Consider the following 15,033-nt stretch of genomic DNA (forward strand, 5'->3'; position numbering starts at 1 on the left):
ATTCTTCTGCATGTGGCTGTCCAATTTTTCCAGCACCATTTATTGAAGAGGCTATCTTTTTTTCTTCCATTGCATGTTTTTTTCCTGCTTTGTCAAAGATTATTTGACCATAGAGTTGAGGGTCCATATCTGGGTTCTCTATTCTGTTCCATTGGTCTATATGTCTGTTTTTGTGCCAGTACCATGCTGTCTTGGTGATCACAGCTTTGTAATATAGCTTGAAATCGGGCAACGTGATGCCCTCAGCTTTGTTTTTCCTTTTCAACATTTCCTTGGCGATTCAAGGTCTTTTCTGATTCCATACAAATTTTAGGACTGTTTGTTCCAGCTCTTTGAAAAATGTCACTGGAAATTTGATTGGCATGGCATTGAAGGTATAGATTTCTCTGGGTAGCATAGACATTTTAACAATGATCCATGAGCATGGAATATTTTTCCATCTTTTTGTGTCTTCTTCAATTTCTTTCATGAGTGTTCTGTAGTTCCTAGAGTATAGATCCTTTACCTCTTTGGTTAGGTTTATTCCGAGGTATCTTATGGTTTTGGGTGCTATTGTAAATGGAATCGTTTCTCTAATTTCTCTTTCTACAGTTGCGTTGTTAGTGTATAAGAAAGCAACTGATTTCTGTGCATTGATTTTGTATCCTGCCACATTACTGAATTGCTATATGAGTTCTAGTAATTTGGGGGTGGAGTCTTTTGGGTTTTCCACATGAAGTATCATGTTGTCTGCGAAAAGAGAGAGTTTGACTTCTTCTTTGCCAATTTGAATACTTTTATTTCCTTTTGTTGTCTGATTGCTGTTGCTAGGACCTCTAGTACTATGTTGAACAATAGTGGCGAAAGTGGGCATCCTTGACGTGTTTCTGATCTTGAGGGAAAGGCTCTCAGCTTTTCCCCATTGAGGATGATATTTGCTGTGGGTTTTTCATAGATGGATTTTATGAACTTGAGGAATGTTCCCTCTATCCCTATACTCTGAAGAGTTTTAATCAGGAAAGGATGTATTTTGTCAAATGCTTTTTCTGCATCAATTGAGAGGACCATATGGTTCTTCTCCCTCCTCTTATTAATGTGTTCTATCACATTGATTGATTTGTGAATGTTGAACCACCCTTGCAACCCGGGGTTGAATCCAACTTGGGCGTGGTGGATGGTCCTTTTAATGTATTGCTGGATCCTATTAGCTGGGATTTTGTTGAGGATTTTGGAATCCATATTCATCAGGGATCTCAGTCTGAAATTCTCCTTTTTGATGGGGTCTTTGCCTGGTTTGGGGATTAAGGTAATGCTGGCCTCATAGAATGAGTTTGGAAGTTTTCCTTCTGTTTCTGTTTTTTGAAACAGCTTCAGTAGGATAGGTATTATTTCTTCTTTGAATGTTTGGTAGAATTCCCCAGGGAATCCATCAGGCCCTGGACTCTTGTTTTTTGGGAGGTTTCTGATCACTGCTTCAATCTCGGTACTGGTTATTGGCCTATTCAGGTTGTCAATTTCTTCCTGTTTCAGTCTTGGCAGCTTATAGGTTTCCAGGAAGGCTTCCATTTTATCCAGATTGCTCAGTTTATTGGCATATAGTTGTTGATAATAATTTCTAATAATTGTTTCTATTTCCTTGGTGTTAGTCATGATCTCTCCCCTTTCATTCATAATTTTATTAATTTGGGTCCTTTCTCTTTTCTTTTGGATAAACCCAGCCAGTGGTTTATCAATCTTATTAATTCTTTCAAAGAACCAGCTTCTAGTTTCATTGATCTGATCTACTGTGTTTCTGGTTTCTAATTCATTGATTTATGCTCTAATTTTAATTATTTATTTTCTAATGCATGGCTTAGGTATCATTTGTTGCTTTTTCTCTAGTTCTTTAAGGTGTAGAGTTAGTTGGTGAATTTTGGATTTTTCTATTTTTTTGAGTGAGGCTTGGATGGCTATGTATTTCCCCCTCAGGACCGCCTTTGCAGTATCCCATAGGTTTTGGACCAATGTGTTTTCATTCTCATTGATTTCCATGAATTGTTTAAGTTCTTCTTTGATTTTCTGGTTGACCCAAACAGAACAGAGTGGTCTTTAGCTTCCAAGTGTTTGAATTTCTTCCAATTTTTTCCTTGTGATTGAGTTCCAGTTTTAAAGCATTGTGGTCTGAGAATATGCAGGCAATAATCTCAATCTTTTGGTATAGGTTGAGACCTGATTTTTGACCCAGTATGTGGTCTAGTCTGGAGAAAGTTTCATGTGCGCTCCAGAGGAATGAGTGTTCTGTTGTTTTAGGGTGGAATGTTCTGTATATATCTATGAGGTCCATCTGGTCTAGTGTATCATTCAAAGCTCTTGTTTCTTTGTTGATTTTCTGCTTAGATGATCTGTCCATTGCTGAGAGTGGAGTATTGAGATCTCCTACAATTAAGGTATTGTTATCAATAGGACTCTTTATTTTGGTTAACAGTTGGCTTATGTAGATGGCTGCTCCCATGTTGGGGGCATAGATATTTACAATTGTTAGATCTTCTTGTTGGATAGACCCTTTAAGAATGATATAGTGTCCTTCTGTGTCTCTATTACAGACTTTAGTTTAAAATCTAATTTGTCTGTTCTAAGAATTGCAACCCCAGCTTTCTTTTGAGGTCTGCTGGCATGGAAGATGGATCTCCATCCGTTCACTTTCAGTCTGGATGTATCTTTAGTTCAAAATGAGTCTCTTGTAGGCAGCATATGGATGGGTCTTGTCTTTTTATCCAATCTGCAACCCTGTGCTGTTTTATGGGAGTATTTAGGCTGTTCATGTTGAGAGTGATTATTGAAAGATATGAATTAATTGTCAACATGTTGCCTGTGAAGACCTTGTTTTTATAGATTGTCCCTGTAAATTTCTGTTGTATATCACTCTTGGGGTCTTTCTCCTTTTATAGAACCCCCCTTAATATTTCTTGCAGGGCGGGCTTAGTGGTCACATATTCTTTCAGTTTCTGCCGGTCTTGGAAGTTCTGCATCTCTCCATCCATTCTAAATGACAGCCTTGCCAGATAAAGTATTCTTGGCTGCATGTTCTTCTCATTTAGTACCCTGAATATGTCTTGCCAGGCCTTTCTGGCTTGCCAGGTCTCTGTGGATAGGTCTGACGTTATTCTGATGTTCCTCCCTCTGTATATAAGTAATCTCTTGCCCCTAACTGCCCTTAAGATGGTTTCCTTGGTTCTAAGATTTGCAAGTTTTACTATTACATGCCGGGGTGTTGGTCTGTTTTCCTTGATCTTGGGAGGGGTCCTCTCTGCCTCTAGGACACGAATGTTTGTTTCATTCCCCAGATTAGGGAAGTTCTCAGCTACGATTTGTTCAAATACATCTTCTAGTCCTCTCTCTCTCTCCACTCCCTCCAGGATTCCAATTATTCTGACATTGGAATACTTCATGGTGTCACTTATTTCTCTGATTCTATTTTCATGGATTCTGAGTTGTTTTTCCCTGGCCTCCTCTTTTCCCTTTTTATCTATTATATTGTTTTCCTTCCAGGTTTCTTTTTCATTCTTCTGCCTCACTTACCCTAACTGTTAGATTGATTATCTAGATTGAATTGGATCCCATTGATAGCATTTTTAAGTTCTGCCAATTCAGCTTTCATTTCTGCTCATAGAGATTTTATGTTGCCATTAATTGATTTCTCCATTCTAGCTATTGTCTTCACAATTGCTAGCCTGAATTCCATCTCTAACATCTTGGTTATATCTGCATCCATTTGTAAATCTGTGGCATAAGTCATAATCTCTGAGTCTTTTCTATTTTGGGGGTTCCTCCTCCTAGTCATTCTGTTGATGGGTGGTTGAGGGAATGTATAGAGTCCAAATTATTGACCAGAACCCAAGCAAGATGCACCTGTTTTCTAGGGTCCTTAGGGTTGCTGGCCTCTTGTTTTCCCAGCCTCTCTTCTGGGGGAGGGGCTTGCCGTGCTGTTAGTTAGGCAACCCTGTTTGGGCAGAGTTGCCCTGCCCCCCTGTGGCAGGGGATGGGCTCAGTGGGAATCAGTTTTGGGAGGCTTTTGTTCTCTGGCGGCTTTCCCTGGCGGCTTTCTTCATCTCTTCTGAGAGTCAGAGTAGAAGAGACCGTTTCCAACCCTCTGCCTCAGAGTAGACAGATCGCAGTCTGTTCTTCAGTGAGCTCTCTAGGCCACAATGTCTCCATTTCTGTCAGTGCTGCTATAAACTGCAGCGTCCTGCATTGTGCACCCCTCCGCAGTGCTCCCAGTTCTGCCTCCAGGTCGGAGCATGTCTCTGCCCTTTGTGCTTCTAAAACTGCCAGCCGCTCCCAGTTCGAGCGTGTGACCTTGCCTCTACAGGTTTCCACCCCGGGGGCTGCCCTAAAGTCCTTTCCCCACTGCTACCAGTCTGCGAGTCTGTGCCCCGTTCCTAGAGCGCGAGGCTGTTGCTCACCAGTGGTGTAGGATCCCCACGGCCAGGCTCCCTCCCGCTGCCATTTATCTTCCGATATCTGCCCATGGAATCACAGTTCCCTGCTTTGTACCTCGAAACCAACCGCCCGCGATATTCTGTTTGTAGAGATCCAAATCTTCTTACATCTCAGGCTGATTTTGTGGGTGCTCAGAGTGGTCTGGTAGATATCCAGCTCAGTTCCGGGGACGAGTTGAAATAGGGTCCCCTACTCCTCCGCCATCTTTTCTTCCTCTTTTTGTTTGTTTTGAATATTCTTTTTTTAAAGATTTATTTATTTGAGAGAGAGCACAAGTGGGGAGGAGGGGCTGAGGGAGAGGAAGACAAGCAGACTCCCCGCTGAGCAGGGAGCCTGATGCAGGGCCCAATCCCAGGACCCCAAGAAGAGCTGGAGGCTCAACCAACTGAACCACCCAGGTGACCTTGTTTTTAATATTCTTAATGGCATCTAGAATGATGCCTTCCCAGAAGGTTTTCAGTTGGCTTTGCCAGATCCATCAGAGGAATCACTGTGTATGGCAGCTATAGACTTATAAAATGTCTCTTAAATCGTAAGACCTGCCAGTTTAAATGACTCCTTAATCCAGGGGCTGTAGAATGGATGTTATGTTAGCAGGCATGAAAGCATTCATCTTACCATACATCTCCATCAGAGCTCTTGGGTGGCCAGGTGCATTGTCAACGAGCAGTAATATTTTGAAATGAATCTTTTTTTTAATGCAGGTCTCCAAGGTGGGCTAAAGATATTCAGTAAACCATGTTGTAAACAGATGTGCTGTCACCCAGGCTTTGTTGTTCCATTACAGAGCACAGGCAGAATAGATTTAGCATAATTCTTAATGGCCTTAGGATTTTAGGAATGGTAAATGATCATCGGTTTCAACCTAAAGTCACCAGCCACATTAGCCTCTAACAAGATTGTTGGCCTGTTCTTTGAAACTTTGAAGCCAGGCATTGACTTCTCCTCTCTAACTATGAAAAGACTAGACAGCATTGTCTGCAGAAGGCTGTCTCATCTACATGGGAAATCTTGTTTAGTGTAGCCACCTTCATTAATTATCTTAACCTTATCTTCTGGATAACTTGTTGCTTCTCCTTGCACTTTGATGCAATGGAGATGGCTTCTTTCCTTAAATCTCTCCTGGTCTCAAACTTTTCTTCTACATCTTCCCCACTTCTCTCTGCCTTCACAGATTTGAAAGAGTCAGGGTCTTGCTCTGGATTAGGCTTTGGTTTAAAGGAATATTGTGGCTTATTTGATCTTCTATCCAAATGAATAAAACTTTCCCCATACAGCAATGAGTCTTTTGCTTTCTTATTATTAATGTGTTCATTAGAATAGCACTTTTAATTTCCTTCAAGAACTTTCCCTCTGCATTCACAACTTGGCTGTTTGGCACAAAAGGCCAGGTTTCAGTCTATCTCAGCTTCCAAAATACCTCCCCAGTAGCTTAATCATTTCCAGCTTTTGATTTAAAGTAAGATATGTGTAACTCTTCTTTTCATATGAACACTTAGAATCCATTGTAGGATTATTAGCTGGATTAACTTCAGTAGGGAGGAAAGACAGAGAGGAAAAAGACATGGGGAAATGGCTGGTCAGTGGAGGAGTCACAACACATACAACATCTATCAATTAAGCTTGCTGTCTTATATGAGTGTAGTTTGTGACACCCCAAAACAATTAGAATAGTAACATCAAAGATAACTGATCACAGATCACCATAACAAATATAATAATGAAAAATCTTGAAATATTACAAGAATTATCAAAATATGACAAAGGGACAGAAAGTGAGTAAATGCTATTGGGAAAATGGCACTGATAGACTTGTTCAATGCAGGGTTGCCATGAACCTTCAATTTGTAAAAACAAAACAAAACAAAACAAAAACCATATAAAAACACATACAGAAAAACAAAACAAAACAAAAACACAGTATCTGAGAAGCACAATATAATGAGGTATGCGTATAGAACAGTAAACTCAAAATGGATCATAGAACCAAATATAAAACTTAAAACTGTAAAACTTCTAGAAGAAAATGCCAGATAAAATATTTGGTATCTTGAATTAGGTGAAAAATTCTTAGTTATGACATCAAAAACACAACCCAAAAAATTTTATAAATTGGACTTCTTCAAAATTTAAAACTTTTGCTCTGTAAAAGATACTATCATGTGAAGGAAAACACAATGCACAGCCCTGGAGAAATTTTTTGCACATCACATATCTGACAAAGGAACTGTGTTTAGAATACATGAAGAACACTTATACACAATAATAAGAAACAAACCGATTACAAGCTGAGTAAAATGTTTGAACAGGACACTTCACTAAAGAAGATATACAGAGGAGTGATGTTGGCATCTTGGTCAAGTGAGTCATTTCCCTTCTTTCTCCTTCAATTTACAACCACTAGGACATCTAAAACCCAATAAAGATTTCCCTACGCGGCATACCAGGACACCGAGATTCATACATCTATTTATCTGAGGGTGGATGGACTGGACTCACTGGAGCTGGCAGATTTGGGGGGAAAGAGTGGCAGAACCGTGGGGCTATTGTGGTGCATGTGACTCTCCATGGTTCTGGGAGCAGTGCGGCACCCAGGATCCTAGTGATCCCAGCAACCCCAGCAGTGGTAGTGGTACCTGTGACCCTAGGAGCGCTGATTGCACCGGGACCCCCCCTTAGAAAGTGTATACTCCTAAATATAGCCATGGGACAGCTCAGTTAAAAGAAACTAAAAACCTGTGCTATATCACCACTTGCTGGAACACAAAAGAAAGACCTCTAATTTCCAAACTGTTGAACAAAGTAAACAAAGTCAAAGTAAACAAAACTTTACCTAAATAAGAAAGGTGTTCACTACTTCAAAGCACCCGCAGAGTCACATCTCATAAAACACCATGAAAAATCATAATATGGTATCATGGGAAGAAAATAACAATTCCCCAGCAACCAAACTCAAAGTCACAAAAAATTGCAGTCTAACTTAAAGTCAAAAGAGCTAACATGAAGAAATTCAATAAACTATAAGAAAACTCAGAAAGGAAATTTAATGAACTCAGGAATAAAATTAATAAACAGAAGGAGTATTTCACCAGAGTATTTGAAATTCTGAAAAAAAAAATTCTGGAGCAGAAGAGCTCAATAAATGAGATGAAGAATACCTTGGAAGTGGAACAGATCAGATGGAAGAGAGAGTAAGTGACCAGGAGGACAGGAATATAGAAATGATTTAGTTGGAAGAGGAGAACTAATATTTTTAAAAAGTGAAGAAGCACATCTTCTTTATCCATTCATCTGTTGAAGGACATCTCAGATCCTTCTGCAGTTTGATTATTGTGGACATTGCTGCTATAAACATTGGGGTGCATGTGCCCTTTCTTTTCACTACATCTATATCTTTGCGGTAAATACCCAGCAGTACAATTGTTGGTCATAGGGTAGCTCTATTTTTAACCACCATTTGCACTGACATGGAAGGAACTGGAGGGGATTATGCTAAGTGAAATAAGTCAAGCAGAGAAAGACAAGTATCATATGGTTTCACTCATATGTGGAACATATGGAATAGAACAGAGGACATTAGGGGAAGGAAGGGAAAACTGAAGGGGGGGATTCAGAGGCAGTTATGAAACATGAGAGACTATGGACTCTGAGAAACAATCTGAAGGTTTCAGATGGGAGGCATGGGGGAATGGGGTAGCCGGGTGATGGGTATTAAGGAGGGCACATGTTGTAATGAGCACTGAGTGTTATAGGCAAATGATGAGTCATTGAACACTACATCAAAAATTAATGATGTACTGTATGGTGACTAACATAATAATAATAAAAAAGAAGTGGTAAAAAAAATAAAAGTGAAAAAGCCCTAGGTACCTGGGTGGCTCAGTTGGTTAAGCATCTGACTTGATCTCAGCTCAGGTCTTGATCTCGGTCATGAGTTCAAGTCCCACACTGGGCTCCCTGCTGGGCATGGAGCCTACTTAAAAAAAAAAAAAAAAGTGAAGAAACCCTACAAGAGCTGTCAGACTCTATTAGGAAAGCCAACATAAGAATAATGAGTATACCAAAAGGAGAAGAGGAGAAAGGCAGAGAGGTTATTTAAAAAAATAATTGCCGAGAATTTCTCAAACTTGGGGAAACAACTAGACATATAATTCCTTAAAGCTAATAGATTACTTTACCATCTCAGTGCAAGAAGACCCTCTCCAAGACACATGATAATGAAGCTGTAAAAGCCAATGACAAAGAAAGAATCTTAAAGGCAGCCAGGGGAAAAAAGAAAGTCCTATAAAAGAACCCCCATTAGACTATCAGCAAATTTTTCAGCAGAAACTCTACAGACCAGGAGACAGTGGAATGATGCATTCAAGTATTGAAAAAAAAAATTATCTGCCAAGAATACTCTATCCTGCAAAGTTTTCCCTCAGATGTGAAGGAGATAAAAGGCTTTCCCAGACAAACAAAAATGAGGGAGTTCACCATCACTAGACCTGTCTTACAAAAAATGTTGAGAGGAGTTCTACTTGAAACAAAAAGACAAAGTACACAAAGCTTTGAGTGTAGCTATAAATAGAATCAGAAAATTTTAACCCTATTTTAGAATAAGTTGTTAAACAATTACAGCATAATGGATAAAGGAGAAAATAACATTAATATAACTAATGATACTACAGTTTGGTAATAAACTCAGCATAAAAAGTAATAATTGTACAATAAAAACATGAAAGGGGAAGGATAAATGACAAAACTTGTATCGGCAAATGAAGGCAAATGGCTATCAGCAGAAAAAGGACTATTTTATCTAAGAGATGTTTATTCAAACCTCATGGTAACCATAAAACAAAAATCTAGAGGAAGAGGACAAAACATTAAAAAGAGGAAATAGAGCAAATCATCATAGCAAACCACCAGCCTAAAAAGGCAAACAGAAACACAGAGAAAAAGAAAAAAATGGAGATACAAAACAACCAGAAAACAAAAGATAAAATGACAATAGTAAGTCCTTATATATCAATAATTTCACTAAATCTAAATAAATTGAATTCACCAATCAAAAGCCACAGAGTGGCTGTATGGACTAAAAAACAAGATCCAACTATATGCTTCCTTCAAAAGATTCATCTTGGCTGCAAGGACATACACTCAAAATGAAGAGTGGAAAATGATACTCCAAGCAAATGGTAACCAAGAGAAAGCAGATATAAGCCATACTTAAACAAAATAGACCCTCAAGCCAAAAATGATAACAAGAAATAAAGCAGGTCATGATATAATAATAAAGGGGTCAATATATCAAGAAGATATAACAATCATAAATATATATGCTCTCAACATCTGAGCACTAAAATATATCAAGCAAATACTAACAGATCTTAAGGAAGAAATAGACAACAATATTATAATAATAGGGGACTTCAGTACCCCACTATCAACAATGGATAGATTGTTTACACAGAAAATCAGCAAGGAAACATTAAAATTAAGCCACGCTTTAGAACAAATGGACTTAACAGACACATATGGAACATGCCATCCAATAGCAGCAGAATGCACATTATACTCAAGTGCACATGGAACATTCTTCAAGATAGATCATATCATGGTCCTAAAACTAATCATAGCAAATTTGAGATTTAAATCATACCAACTGTTTTCTCTGACTACAATGGTGAGAAATAACATATCAACAAGAAGAAAGAGAGTAGATCTTCAAATACATGGAAATTTTAAAACACACTTTGAAGCAAACAATAGATCAAAAAAGAAACCAAAAGGGAAATAAAAAGTTATCTCAAAACAAATAAAATGAGAATACAACATATCAAATTTTGTGGGATGCTGCAAAAGCAGTTCTCAGAGGAAAGTTTATAGCAATAAAGCATATATTAAGAAATTAGATCTCAAATAAACAACTTATATTTGCATCTTAAGGAACTAGAAAGAGGAAAAAAATAAGGCCAAAGTTAGAAGAAAGACAGAAAAAGAATCAAAGTAGGAATAAATGAAATAGAGACCAGAAAAACAATAGAAAGAATCAATAAAACTAGAATATTGTTCTTTGAAAAGATAAACAAAATTGAGAAACTTTTATCTAGACTAAGAAAAAGAGAAGACTCAAATTTAGAAATGAAAGGAGATATTACAACCGATACTACAGAAATACAGAAAATTTTAGGAGACTACTATGAACAGTTACATGCCAACAAATTACATAACCTAGAAAAAAAGAGATACATTTCTACAAACACAAACCTACCAAGACTGAATCAGGAAGAAACAGAAAATCTGAATAGACCAATAATGAGTTAACAAATTGATTCACTAGTCAAAAACTTCTTATCATAGAAAACTTCAGGGTTAGATAGTTTCACTGGTGAATTCTACTAAACATTTAAAGAAGAATTAACACCAATCCTCCTCAACCTCTTCCATAGTATTGAGAAAGAGGAAACTCACTCTTCTTCCTTTCCCCTCCCCTTTCACTGTCCCCTCCCCTCCCCTTCCCTTTTTCCCTTTTTCCCTTTTTTCATTTTAATTCCAGTGTAGTTAACATAGTGTTATATTAGTTTCATGAATACAATATAGTGATTCAACAATTCCATATATTGTGTTCAGTGCTCATCGAGAGAAGTGAATGCTTCACCTATTTCAAACTTATTCTATGAAGTCAGCATTACCTTGATACCAAAACCAGATAAGAATACCACAAGAAAACTATAGACCAATGTCCCTGATGAATACAGATATAAAAATTCTCAATGAAATATTAGCAAATTGTATTCAAGAACACATTAAAAGGATTTTGTACCATGACCAAGTGAGATTTATGACAGTTCAACATATGCAAATCAACAAATGCAGGTCATTACATCAATAAATGAAAGATAAAAATTACCTGATCATCTTGCTAGACACAGAAAAAGCAGTTGACAAGATACAGCATCTTTTTTATGATAAAAACACTTCACAGATTAGTATAGAAGCAACATACTTCAACATAATAAAGGCCATATATGACAAACCCATAGTTAACATTATACTCAATGGAGAAAAATCAAAAAGGTTTCCTTTGAGATTGGGAATAAGACAAGGTTGCCTGGTCTTACCACTCCTATTCAATAAAGTAGTGGAAATCCTAGCTAGAGCAACTAGCCAAACAAAGAAATAAAAGACATCCAAAAGGAAGGAAAAAGTAAAACTGTTGTTATTTGTTGACCATATGATCTTATATATAGAAGAACCCAAAGAGTCAATACAAAAATTACTGGAATTAATTAATGATTTCAGTAAAATGACAGATTACAGAATCTACTTACAGAAATCAGAGGCATTCTTTTACACTAATAATGAAGCATGAAAGAAAGAAGAAAGAAAAGAAGGAAGGAAGGAAGGAAGGAAGGAAGGAAGGAAGGAAGGAAGGAAAGAAGGAAGGAAGGAAGGAAGGAAGGGAAAGAAAGAAAAAGAAAGAAAGAAAGAAAGAAAGAGAGAAAAAAAGAAAGAAAGAGAGAAAGAAAAAGAAAGAAAGAAAAAGAAAAGAAAGAAAAGCAAGCAAGCTATTTTAATCACAATAGCATCAAGAACAATAAAATACTTAGGAATAAATTTAACCAAGAAAGTAAAATATATGTACAGTCAAAACTACAAGACTATGCTGAAAGATATCAAAGACAAAAATAAATGGAAAGATATCTTTGTTCATGGATCAGAAGAATAAATATTGTTAAAATGGACATACTACCCAAAGCCATCTATTGATTCAATGTAGTCCGCATCAAAATACCAAAGTCATTCTTCACAGAAATATAAAAAATTCTAAAATTTGTGTGGAACCACAAAAGACTCCAAATAGCCAAAGAAATCCTGAGAAAAAGAACAAAGCCAAAAGTATTACACTTCCTGCTTTTAAACTCTACCCCAAACCATATTAATAAAAAGTTTGGTACTGTTACAAAAATAGACACATAGACCAATGGAACAGAAAAGAGCCTAGGATTAAATTCTGGCACATATGGGCCACTAATATTTCACAAGGGAGCCAAGAACACCTGGTGGGGGGAAGGATGTTATCTTCAACAAATGGTGCTGGCAAAACTGGAGAGACATATGCAGAACAGTGTAATTGGATTCCTATCTCAAACCAATCACAAAAATTAACTCAAAATGGATCAAATACTTAAACATAGACTTGTTATCGTAAAGCTCTTAGAAGAAAACATAGAGAATAAGCTCATTGACATTGGTCTTGGCAATGATTTTTGGACGTGACTCCAAAAGCACAAACAACAAAAGCAAAAATCAGTAATGAGACTACATCAAACTCAAAAGTTTCTAAACAGCAAAATAAATAGTTTATTAAATAAAATAGCAGTCTACATAATGGGAGAAAATTTTTGCAAATCATATATTGAATAAGAGGTTAATATCCAAAATATATAAACAGTCTGATTAAATAGTGGGCAGAAAAACTAAGTAGACATTTTTCTAAAGAAGATATCAAAATGGCCAGCAGACATATGACAAGTTTTGAACATCACTAATTATCAGAGAGAAGCAAGTAAAAACCACAATGAAATATTACCTTACACCTGTTAGAATGGCTATTATCAAGAAGACAAAAGACAAGTACTGGTGAGGATGTGGTGAAAGTGGGACCCTTACACACTGTTGGTGAGAATGTAAATTAGTCCAGCCACTATGGGAAACAATATAGAGGTTCTTCAAAAAATTAAAAATAGATTTATCATATGAACCTGCAACTTCACTTTTGGATATATACCCAAAGGAAATTAAAACAGGAATTTAAGGAGATATATATACACACCTGTGTTTATCACAGCACTGTTCATTATAATCAAGATATAGAAAAAACCCAAATGCCTATCAATGATGAATGGGTAAAAAATATGATGTATCCAAAATATACAAAGAACTTATAAAACCCAACACCCCAAAACAAATAATCCAATTAAAAAATGGGCAGAGGACATGATCAGATATTTCTCCAAAGAGTATATCCAGATGGCTAACAGACACATGAAAAGATGTTCATCATCCTTATCATGAGGGAAACACAAATCAAAACTACAATGAGATATCACCTCACACCTATCAGAATGGCTAAAATCAACAACACAAGAAACAACATATGTTGGCAAGGATGTGGCGAAAAAGGAACACTCCTGCACTGTTGGTGGAAATGCAAACTGGTGCAGCCACTCTGGAAAGCAGTATGGGGTTTCCTCAAAAAGTTAAGAATAGAACTACCTTATGATCCAGCAATCACATTACTGGGTATTTACTCAAAGGATCCAATAACACTAATTAAAATGGATACATGTACCCTTATGTTTATAGCAGCATTATTTACAATAGCCAAATTATGGAAGCAGCCCAAATGTCCATCGAATGATGAATGGATAAAGAAGGATATATATATAAAATATATAATGGAATATTATTCAGACACTAAAAAGAATGAAATCTTGCCATTTGCAGCAATATGGATGGAGCTAGACAGTATAATGCTAAGCAAAATAAGTCAGTCAGAGAAAGACAAATACCATCTGATTGCACTCATATGTGAAATTTAAGAAGCAAAACAAATGAGCAAAGGGTAAAAAAAGAGACAGAGAAATCAAGAAATAGACTCTTAATTATAGAGAACTGATGGTTACCAGAGGTGAGGGGAAGGGGGAGGGAGGAAAGGTATGGGTTAAATAGGAGGGCACTTGTGATAAGCACCAGGTGATGTATGGAAGTATTGAATCACTATATTGTACACCTGAAACTAATGTAACACTGTATGTTAACTAATTGGAATTTAAATAAAAACCTTAAAAAAGAGTCAAAAGAAGTTAAAAAAAAGATATGATGTATATACACAGTGAAATATTAGTCATACATGAGGAAGGTGGATATCCTGCCGTTTGTGATAATATGGATGTACCTTGAGCACATTATGCTGAGAAAAGTCAGAGAAAGACAAGTACTGTATAATATCACTCTTATGTGTAATCTAAAAAAAAAACCTGTAAAAAAGACAGAGAGTAAAACGGTGGTTACCAGGGGAATGCGGAGGGGATAAGATGAATGGTGTTTAAGGGTACACACTTGTAATGAGTAGTAAATAAGCGGGAGAGATCTAATGCACAGTATAATGAATGTATACAACAATATTATACTATAATGATATAAGTTTTGTTTTAATGGCAATTATATTACATACATAAATATATCAATGCAACACACTACACATTAAATTTGTAAAATGTAACACGTTAAATTTATCAAATTAAAAAAATGTACAGATTGTAAATTAGCCCATGAATAAAAGTTCAATATCATTAGTCATGAGCGGTATCAATGGTACACCATCAAAATGCCCAATATTAAAAACAGTGTACAGTACCAAATACTGGTGAGGATATGGAACAACTGGAACTTTCATGCATGGCTGGCAGGAATGCAAAATGTTATAGCACTTTAGAAAAGAGTGCAGTAGTTTCTTATTTATTCAAACACATAATTACTATACACAGAGCAAAATTCCTCTTAGGTGATTATCCAAATGAAATGAAA

Source organism: Eumetopias jubatus, unplaced genomic scaffold (assembly GCF_037043125.1).
Source record: "Eumetopias jubatus isolate StellerSeaLion01/CBP00866 unplaced genomic scaffold, mEumJub1_p1.0 scaffold_16, whole genome shotgun sequence".
Taxonomy (NCBI): Eukaryota; Metazoa; Chordata; class Mammalia; order Carnivora; family Otariidae; genus Eumetopias; species Eumetopias jubatus.